The sequence below is a fragment of the Salvelinus sp. IW2-2015 genome, linkage group LG5, assembly GCF_002910315.2.
Source record: "Salvelinus sp. IW2-2015 linkage group LG5, ASM291031v2, whole genome shotgun sequence".
In the NCBI taxonomy this organism is placed as follows: domain Eukaryota; kingdom Metazoa; phylum Chordata; class Actinopteri; order Salmoniformes; family Salmonidae; genus Salvelinus; species Salvelinus sp. IW2-2015.
In genome coordinates, this window is record NC_036844.1 from 32,305,472 (window position 1) to 32,316,996 (window position 11,525).

An 11,525-nucleotide genomic window follows, 5' to 3' on the forward strand; every position below is an offset into this window, starting at 1 on the left:
GATACTTAATTCAGCAAAGTGCACACCAGATACTGCTGTTACTTTGACCCCCCCCCCCCCCCCCCCCCTTTGTTCAGACACATTTTTCCATTTCTGTTAGTACATGTCTGTGAACTATGTTCATTAATGTCTCAGTTGTTGATCTTATGCTCATACAAATATTTACACTGTATAAGTTATGCTGAAATAAACGCAGTTGACAGTGGGAACGTCTTCTTTGATGAGGTTAGGAATCCTTACATTGTTGAAAGATCTTGTTACATGACCAGAACACAGTCAACTAAATGCCGATCAAAGGAACAACTACATCCTCCCCGACTGCCAATGTCCTCATTGTCAATGAGTATTGGTCTTTGTGATGGAGTTGTAGAAAATTATTGGGAGGAGTAAGTGTGTCCTCGCTAACATGAATAAATGTTAGATGATTTATGCAATGTGAGATTGTTTCGTGGTTGAAAATTTGGTTGGTTTATGTTATTTAAGATTTCACGACTCCCCTCGTACTCGTATGCATCTTAGAGAGAAACTAAGTAAGATATCTATAGGTCAACAAAGTGCGTCACACTAGGAAGGCGACAGTCCCGTCTCAACTGAGCACGATAACAGTGGAAGCCTCTCCTAGTTTCGCGGTTGAATACCGCAGTTAGTTCGAACCCAACAATAGACGTGGCAGCCTACCCAAAAAACAATCCAAAGATCCCACTTCCCCACCACCAACATCCGAACTCGCCAATGCTCTGCGCTGGTTCACTATCGCTACTAGCCAGCGTCAGTACAGGTGCATCAAAGCGGGGGCCCGAGAGACTGAAAAAGAGGCTTCAGGACTCTACAAAGTCAACCCATCAGAAACGCTTCTTTTTCATGTTTTGGATTATTTTCAAAAAATGTTTAACACATATCCACCTATATATCTACACCATCATATCCTATATCACACCCCCTTTACAACCTATTGGTGTGCATAAATATAAGCTGTAGTTTAACTTTTTATAATTGTGATAGCCGACGGAGTTTACAGTAACTATGTTAAAGTGAGCAATAAAATTTACATTCGCCTCAAACTCCTCCACTTTTCGGCCAAATGACACTACAATCACATAGCATGTTCGCTACGCTCGTCGACGTGTCTAAGCTCCGGCTTTGTTCTCGACGAATCCATCGTAGCTACATCACACGTGTAGCTCGTGTCACTCAGCTATGAACATCTTCATTTAAAGTCTGTTAATGAAGTGGCACAGAGTACATATGTTGACAACAACATCGTGTGTTTGTTGGAATCCACCAGGAATGCTGAGCGAGTGCAAACTCCACCTCACCTGAGGCCACACATCAACAGGGACCAAGAGGTAGGGGTTATTTAGTAACAACTTTTACAAAAATAATATGCACATACTATCACGAAACAGACAAATGAATAAGCAACGTGAAATATAGCAAACCACTCTAATTACCTGATTGGAAACCAACGTATGTCCATTGCCCCAAATGACTGGGTCCTAAAGCAGTCCCACTCACCAGATCAAAGCCCATGGAGATGAGACAGGCACAGAAGTCGTCTGGATCCATCATGCCATTTCTCTTCTACAAAGGAAAAACAAAGATCACTAAACCACATGGACTGGAAAGATATGAAAGATGACTGACAGGTGAGCTCAAGCTCTGTCTTACCCTGTCAAAGTGGTTGAAGGAGGCTCTGAACTCGTTGAGCTGCTCCTGACTGATGCCCTTGGAGTCACGGGTCAGGATCTGGTTCTCCACCTCGTTGATGGTGCGGGCGATGMTGGTCAGGAGCTGCTCCCAGCCCACATGCACATGCTGAGATGAGGAGAATACAGGATTTGAATCTGAAGACTTTACAGACAGAAGGACACAGAGAGCGAAATACAGAGAGACAGACAGAGAGAGAGAAACAGAGAGACAGAAAGAGAGAGGGGAACCCTGTGGCAGTACCTCCATGGTAAAGTTGGTGTGCTTGTTGTTGAAGATGAGTCCTTCCTGGCTGAGCTGGTGGTTTCCCTCCAGCTTGTCGATGTTACACTTGTAGTTGATGTTCTGCTCGTACTGCTTCAGGTTGCTCATCTGTTCCTCCAGGGAGCCGGCGATGTCCACAGACACATGGCTGATCTCCTACAGGAGGAGAGAGGGGCTGTGTTAGTGGGACATGTACAGAGTACAATGACACTTCATCAATAATATCATGTTAATAGATGCCATTTAGCAGACACTTTTATCCAAAGCAACAGTCATGCATGCATACATTTTACGTATGAGTGGTCCCCGGAATCAAACCCACTATCCTGGCATTGCAAATGCCATGCTCAACCAACGAAGCTACAGAGGAACACCATTCATTCATTTAATTGTATTTATTTAGCCAGGATAATCCACTCATTAAGCATTGAGTTTTCCAGGGAGCCCTGGGTTCCATAAAATCAATAAAAACATATATGCACATCACATAACAGTTGTGTTAATACCAGGATTCATTGACTTTGTCTTGAGAGGATATACTTGAACAGTTATAAACAACTCTGGAATAATCTAATGAAGAGTGAGTTGGAGTGGGAGCTGTCGGGTGTTACTSTACCGCCATCTTGGTCTGAATCCAGGGTCCAATGATGTTGGCCTSMGCAGCAAACTGGTGCCTCAGCCTCTCGTTGGACTGCTGCCTGGCCAACTCCTCCTGCAGCATCTGGTCTCTGAGGGGCACCAAGTGTTTCGCCTGCACACCACAGATAAAGGACGYGCAAAGCTGATCAAATCTCTACAAAGTTTAACAAAGGAGGTACAAAGTTGATGACTGGACCTGGAGCTTGATGTATCCTTATGGACCAGTGTTACAGACTGAATGATAACCAAAGCACTGTTTCATTGAGTTGTTCAATGTTTGTCATCTCACTCCCTGAGRAGACAATATCTAAGAGATGGACATGTACTCCCAGCATCCCACTTGTTGGTGATGTCCTGGGGGGAGAGGACGGTGTAGGGGTTGACTCCTGACAGCTTGATACCATAGGTCTGAGCCATCTTCACAATCTCACRCTGGATGCCCATGGTGGCCATGCGCTCCTTATCAGCCTCTGGTAGGGTGGCCTTGAACTGGTCATGGGCTGTAATCAGACTCTGAGGAAGAGGAGGAGGAGAACAAGAGAGGAAGAATATGATCAGCCAATAATAAATACATCTAATGAGGATGACAAACTAGCTACCCTCCACCCTCCTATCATGTCCCCTCCCTCTGCCTCCTACCTGGATCTCCTCAATGCTGTGCACAATGAACATATCCTGTAAGTCCTCCATGGCTCCATCCATCCAGTTGTTGAAGGGAGCTGCTCTCTTGGCYAACTCCAGGTACAGCTGGTCAATGGTCTCCCACAGCTTCTCCATACGTTGAAAAAACACACATTTAGTGTTATCAACTGGAAACTAAAAACTTGTATGGAAGCTGAATAAAAGGACATAACATCTGAAGCCTATTTGTGTAAGTAGGATAAATGATGTAGAGGTCAGTAAGTCATATGGAGGTTTTAAATAGGGTCACATCTGTCTGTCTCCAGGGTACCTCAAGTGAGTCTCTCCTCTTTTGGGTCAGAGTGCCCAGGTTGTCCCACTGGTCACAGATGCCCTGGCAGCGGGCGTTGATGGCGACAGCGTCATGATAGTCCAGCTCAGTAGGACATGAAAAAAATGAGATTGGAGGTAGCATTCCCTTAGAGCGTGATTTTAGACCATTAAAAAGAAGGGTGATTCATTTCTATTTCTCACTCTCTCTTTCATTCTATCTATCTTTATCATTCCATCAGTCTCTTTCATTCCATCAGTCTCTTTCATTCCATCAGTCTTTCTTTCATTATATCTATATCATTCCATCAGTCCTTTCAGTCTCTGTCACTCTCCATCTAATTTCTTTCTCTGGCGCTCTCTTTCGCACTCTCTCCATCTCTCCTTYCTTGAGCTCCTGGGCGATGGCAGCGATCTGTTCCACTCTGTCCTGGTGGGCGGCCAGGTCAGACTCAAACGCCTCGTGTWTCCTCATCAGAGCCCTGATCTCCAACAGAGAGGCTGACTCATAGTCCTTCATGGACAGCAGCTCCACAGTTCCTGAAGACCACAGGGACACACATTGACATAAAGTAGAAATACCTTACATCTATTATTACACAAACTAAGTTTAAAGGAGGGTTTTTACAACCTTCTTAACACAAACCCTCCACTTTTTTTGAGATAATTGAGAGTCTCCGTCCTCATCTCCCACACCTGAGGTCCAGGACTCATGCAGGGAACACTTCTGCTTGAAKTTCTCAGCCAGGTGGTCCAGTCTRTCCAGGCGTCTGATCTCAGTGAGCAGCCACTCCTCATAGCCCTTCTCTACCTGCTCCAGACCCTTCCAGSCATTGGCAATGTCCTGAGAGGAGACAGAGGTCCAAGAGAAACCAGGGGCTCAGTGAATAGAGAACATAACAGACTTGACCAGATGATGGTAATGAGAGTGAAAGTCAGAATCACTGGGGTGGCTGTGGGGAACGTACCGACACCATCTTTCCCTCAGAAGGCATGAAGGCGGGCATGTTGCTCAGCCTCAGCTTGGTCTGCAGGGTGTTGAAGTTGATCTCCAGCTGACACTTCTCCTGGACCTTGGGAGGCTTGTGGATGCGACGGTAGTCACGGAAGTCCTCCAGCTTCTTCTGCATGGTGCGCATGGTCTGCTCCGCCACGRGGTTCTCCAGCCAGGGGATGGTGCGACGGATCCACCCCAGCAGCTAGGTGGAGGGGGGAGTGCAGATATGTTACGCACTGAAGCCATCGTAACACAGAGACATTATTTTGAATGGAACCAGAACAGGGCAAACTGGTTCACAGCCAGCACCTTGCAGATCCTATTGGCAGCGGTCTCGGCCTAGGACACAAGAACAGAGGTCAGAGGGGAAAGGCTATGTAGAATGGTGGTCAGTGGGGAAGCCTCACCTGCTCTGCTCCAGCAAAGGCGTGATAGAAGCAGGACACATAGGTCATGATGGCTTTCTCATCGGGCTTTGGCGTGTTCACAATATCTAAAATGTAAAGAAAAGGTTAAAAAGATTGCCAAAGATATGCAAAGAAATATTTAGAAATGTTTTCTCTTATTTGGTTCAGACAATAAAAGAACTTCATAGTTAAGAATACTATAACAATATGGAAGAGAATGAACCAATATCACTCCCTAAAAACACAACCATATGGAACAATCCTTGGATAGCTGTTCAGAATTCATCGATAAATTGGTCCACATGGAAACCTAAAGGCATAGAACCCGTAAATGACTTGGTTACAGGAAATACATTCATTTCCATTAAATAATGAAAAAGTCATTTTGGACTGATCAATGTAGATAGTTTCAAGTACATGCAACTTAAAAGTTAGATTTGAAATCTTTTGGACATCTGAGCAACCTTGAGGGAATCTTATTTGGGTCAGAAAAGGATGTTGTTCATATAATAGGGAAGATATACAAAACCTTGCAGGGAGCATATCCAACTGACAATCTCTTAGAAAAAACATATAAACTACTGGAACCAAGACTTAAAAAGAACTGGCACAAGATGGAGGGAAAGTTGGAACATACAGTAAGTAACAATATTACATTTAATGAAAATGTACTGTGCGCTTAATCCAGTATAAACTAATGTATAGAATGTATTATACAAGAGACAAAATTGACAAATTCTACAGCACCACGGCAGAGTCATGTCTTAAGTGGGAACGCTATAAAATCCGMAAATTGAGGGCGGAGCTAGGAAGTTATCTGTCAGAAGTATTACAATGTAAACGTACATTTAATCTGTCTGTCTGCATATTTCAAGACATGGCATATGGGGGTGTAGTGAGATACCCAATGGGCTGGACGATTCTCTTCTCATCACTCATCTTGAAAAAATGTATACTAAAAACATGGAAATCAATTACTCCGCCATCATTAACACAATCAATTTTGGGGGGGATTTCTTATTGAAATATTGAAATAGCATGGGCAACGAGAAAAACAAATAGATCAATTTAAGGGCCAAACAATAAGGCAGGCACTAGGGATGGGGGTGTGACCAGGCACTAGGGATGGGGTTGTGGCAGGCACTAGGGATGGGGGTGTGAGCAGGCACAAGGGATGGGAGTGTGACCAGGCACAAGGGATGGGAGTGTGACCAGGCACTAGGGATGGGGGTGTGACCAGGCACTAGGGATGGGGGTGTGACCAGGCACTAGGGATGGGGGTGTGACCAGGCACTAGGGATGGGGGTGTGACCAGGCACTAGGGTGGGGGTGTGACCAGGCACTAGGGATGGGGTGTGGCTATAGGACTAGGGATGGGGGTGTGCTATAGGCACTAGGGATGGGGGGTGTGACCAGGCACAAGGGATGGGAGTGTGACCAGGCACTAGGGATGGGGGTGTGGCTATAGGCACTAGGGATGGGGGTGTGACCAGGCACTAGGGATGGGGTGTGACAGGCCCTAGGGATGGGGGTGTGACCAGGCACTAGGGATGGGGGTGTGACCGGCACTAGGGATGGGGGTGTGACCAGGGACTAGGGATGGGGGTGTGAGCAGGCACTAGGGATGGGGGTGTGACCAGGGATGGGGTGACCAGGCACTAGGGATGGGGGTGTGACCAGGCACTAGGGATGGGGGTGTGACCAGGCACTAGGGATGGGGTGTGACCAGGCACTAGGGATGGGGTGGTGACCAGGCACTAGGGATGGGGGTGTGACCAGGGATGGGGGTGTGAGCAGGCACTAGGAGGGGGTGTGACCAGGCATAGGGATGGGGTGTGACCAGGCACTAGGGATGGGGGTATGACCAGGGACTAGGGATGGGGGTGTGACAGGCACTAGGGATGGGGGTGTGACCAGGCACTAGGGATGGGGGTGTGGCTATAGGCACTAGGGATGGGGGTGTGACCAGGCACTAGGGATTGGTGGTGTGACCAGGGATGGGGTGTGACCAGGCACTAGGAGGGAAGCATAAGGGATGGGGTGTGACCAGGCACTAGGGATGGGGTGTGACCAGGCACTAGGGATGGGGGTGTGAGCATGTGGGTCTGGGCAGATGAGATGTGGTCATTGTTTGTATGCATCTGTAAGTGTGTTTGTATATGGAATTACTTTTGTTGTTGTTGAAAAACACTCTTATGTAACTGTCCGGTTTTGTCAGTAGCTAAGATCCATCTTAATAATACTGTACCCACATGAAAAAAATACTACAGTTTACTATAGAATACTACAGTACTTACTATAGAATTATGTAGTAAACTGTATAATATAATACTACACACTGACATATCCCTCAATCATGTGTAGTACYTACTGTAGAATTTTGTAGTATACTATAGTAAATATGACAGTATTATCCGCAAAAGAACACTTGTAAAWACTGCAGTAATGTCCGCAAAAACAGTGCAGTCCGTAAAAAATGAAATACTACAGTATTTATTTTGCATATACCCTTCCGATTCCCCTCCCCATATCCCAATTTATGCCACCCATAAGTGATAAACCTATATATATATATTTTTTTTTACCGTTATTTTACCAGGTAAGTTGACTGAGAACACGTTCTCATTTGCAGCAACGACCTGGGGAATAGTTACAGGGGAGAGGAGGGGGATGAATGAGCCAATTGTAAAAATTGTATATGCCAAGTATATTTGAGCACCCTTAGTGGCGCAGCAGTCTAAGGCACTGCATCTCAGTGCATGAGGCGTCACTACAGTCCCTGGTTCATATCCAGGTTGTATCACATCCGGCTGTGATTGGAAGTCCCATAGGGCGGCGCACAATTGGCCCAGCATCGTCCGGGTTTGGCCGGGATAGGCCGTCATTGTAAATAAGAATTTGTTCTTAACTGGCTTGCCTAGTTAAATTTAAAAAAATACAAGTATAGACCATATATTGTGTTCCCTGTGGTTATAAAAAAGAGCAGAAGCTCTGAATGATCATTTCAGACCTAACTACCTAACTACAGGTTATGGAACATTTGCTCTTTTAGTTTTTCTCCAGTATGTTTCCTCATGGAGAAAGCCTCCACTTATATGTCAAAGATAATAAAACAAAAACACTACAGTAAATATTACAGTATACTACAGTCTGCAAAAACACTACATTATTTACTATAGTATATACTACCAGTTCTTTTAATACAGTATTTACACTATAGTAAACTGTAAATACTACAGTAAATACTACAGTAAAGTCAGCAAAAACACTACAGTGAATACTATAGTATTTATACCACAATATACTATAGTATTTTTTATTATGTGGGTATCTTTAATTGTTGTAGGGCTGTAAGATAGGTTGTTCACCTTCTGCATCCAACATCTTGGGGATGTCCAGGTACTTCTCTGTCACCTCGAAGGCAGTGTTGAGGTTTCCCATGGGGTCATCCTAGAGACACACAAACAGACAAGACATGTCTCAGTGAATAAGAGGGTGCAGACTAGTACCTGTAGGAGCAGACAGGATACGCTCATAGCCATGCTGAACTGTAGAGGCAGCTCTCTTTATATTCACCACTAAATGAATACTGATTTAAAGATGTTGCTTCAGAATAACTGTTTACTTTACAATAGAACTAAGATGCTGAATTAGATTAGTTATCATCATACTCCATACTCCATGACAAGAAGATGATGCTGGAACAGCTACTGTATGTTTTTTTACAGGCCTAAGGTTCCATTCAATTCAAATGAAACATCCATTGTTTTCAAGAATGGAAAACTGAACCAACTCGAACAGGTGTGAGATTGTTATTTCAAACCAGTGTCTTAACGGAAATGGACTGTCAGTAATGTTAGCCACAGCACAGTTCAGTTCTCTATGCCAGTTCCTCCATCCTCACCACTGTTCATTTACAAAACAAAGAAGAATCATAAGTACCATGAAATACATCACAGAATAGACAGAGAGTGGCAGGTAGCTTAGTGGTTAAGAGCGTTAGGCTATTAACCAAAAGGTTGTGGGTTGAATCCCTGAACTGACTACGTAAAAATATGACGATGTGCCCTTGAGCAAGGCACTTAACCCGAATTGCTCCTGTAAGTCGCTCTGGATAAGAGCGTCTGCTAAATGACGTCACTATGGGCGAGACGCTGTTGCGGGCTGTTTGAGTGATGTTTGTGTGGGCCAATGGAGAGACTGGCTGAGTGTAGATCAGGGAGGTGAGGACCAATCACACAGGGATGTGGTGGGGCCAGGGACAGCACCTTGCGCAGTTTGGAGTAATCACTGAGGTCAGGTCTGTGTCTGTGGATGAGGGCACACAGTGCTAGGCCATCCTTCCAACTGAGACACAGACCCAGGGATAGGGGGAGAAGGATGGAGAGAATGATATACAAATCAATCAAAAGATGAAAAGGAGGAACAAAAGAGATTGARCAAATCAAATGTATTTATATAGCCCTTCTTACATCAGCTGATATCTCAAAGTGCTGTACAGAAACCCAGCCAAAACCCCAAACAGCAAGCAATGCAGGTGTAGAAGCACCTGCATTGTGGAAAAAGAGGTAAACACAGGATGTGAAAGTGTAACAGGAAAACAATGAGATGAGGAAAATATCCTGTAACAATTGAGCAGATTGAGATTATTCAGAATTAATKATATGATTTAAAGCCATATCAGTGGCTGCAGAATCTCTGTAAGACATTGTGAGCCAGTGCGGTGACCAGAAGAGGGTAGTAGCTGCTCACCTGATGTGGAAGTTCTGCACATTAACATTCCTGTAGGGGGCRGTCTTCCTCTGGCACCACAGCAACAGACCCTCCTTAGCAGAGGTCTCTGAACACACACAATGATGTAAGGATGATCATTTGTTTAAAAGAAGCCCTTGGTATCATAGAAATAACCCTAACCATTAGACATGCCTATTCAATTTGTTGCATAGTTGAATGAGGCCTTAACTGTACTGTTAGAGTTTTGCTGTGTGTCTTTGAAGAGTTCTCACCCTCTACAGCATATGATGTCAAGTCAAGGCCCGCGGCCACATCCGGCCCGCGAGAAGGTTTTTTACGGCCCCTGGGATGATCTTGATTTATTATTAGAACCGGCCGCAGACCGCGCAAGCCGGCAGCCCGCAGATCTTTTACACGCACCAATACTACATTTCCCACAATGCAACGGTGACGCACCGAGCAGTAGGCTGCTTCATTTCAATATTTATTGGCACAGCAGTCGTCAGCATCACAGTAAAATTAACTTTCAGATACCCATCAAAAATGGCAAAACGGAAGGTGGACACTGAGAACCGGGGTTTCAAACAAGGTGGGAGTCGGAGTATATGTTCACGGAGGTAGCTGAAAAACTGTGTGTTCTTCTGTGTGGGAAAGTGTGGCGGTACTGAAAGAGTATAATCTGAGACGACATTATGAAACGAAACACGCGGACAAAAACAAGAATATGGACATGGAACAAAGGCTACAAAAGGCAGAGGAATTAAAACGAGGCCTCAAATCTGACAGGCTCTGTTCAAAAAAGCCAAATCACAAGGCCAGGCTGCTGTCAAGGCACAGTTTTATTTTGGCAGAAGAGATCGCTAAATCAGCCCGGCCATTTACGGAGGGGGATTTCATCAAAAACTGCATGATTAAAGTTGTGACGAAGTTTGCCCAGAAAAAAGGCAACTCTTTTTAAATGTGAGTCTGAGCAGAAACACCATTGCCGAGAGAGTAGACCAGTTGTCCATCAATCTAAAGGAGCAGCTTGTGAAAAAGGGAAAAGATTTCATTGCATATTCCTTGGCTGTGGATGAGAGCACGACATTTTCTGACATTGCCCAGTTGTCAATTTTCATCCGCGGAGTGGATCCAGCCTAAGCGTGACAGAGGAGTTTTTGGCTTTACGTCCTATGCATGGCACAACTACGGGGCATGATTTGTATGAAGAGGTGTCAAGATGTGTAAATGAGATGGAGCTGCCTTGGGAAAACTCGTGGGTTTGACAACCGACGGAGCACCTGCGATGTGTGGACACAGGAGCGGACTGGTGGCGAAGAACGGGAAAAGATGCAAGAGGAAAACGCGACAGGTGAGCTGACAGCTTATCATTGTATCATACACCAGGAAGCGTTGTGCGGTAAAGCCTTGAAAATGGAGCATGTAATGAGCATCATCACGCGCACAGTTAACTTTATCAGAGCCAAAGGTTTGAATCACCGCCAGTTCAAGGCATTTCTGACGGAGTTAGAAACGGAGCATGGTGATTTGCCTTATCCAACAGAGGTGCGATGCTAAGCCAGGGAAAGGTGCTTCAAAAGATGTTTCGAGCTTCGTGAGGAGATTTGTCTGTTCTTGGACAGCAAAGGGAAGACACAACACCCTCCGAGACGAAATGTTTCTGTGTGAAATGGCTTTTCTGTGTGACATTACGAGTCATCTGAATGCAATGAACTTGCAGCTGCAGTCGGGATCATGTCATCTCTGATATGTACAGTACAGTGAAGGCATTTAAAACCAAAACTGACTCTTGTGGGAGACGCAGATGCATAAGAAATATTGCTTTT

At 45.0% G+C, this 11,525-nt stretch overlaps 1 pseudogene; it reads right to left on the bottom strand.

Annotated features, from left to right (window-relative positions):
- LOC111963724 (alpha-actinin-3-like) overlaps window positions 1–11,525 on the bottom strand; it is a 27,668-nt pseudogene that overhangs the window by 450 nt on the left and 15,693 nt on the right.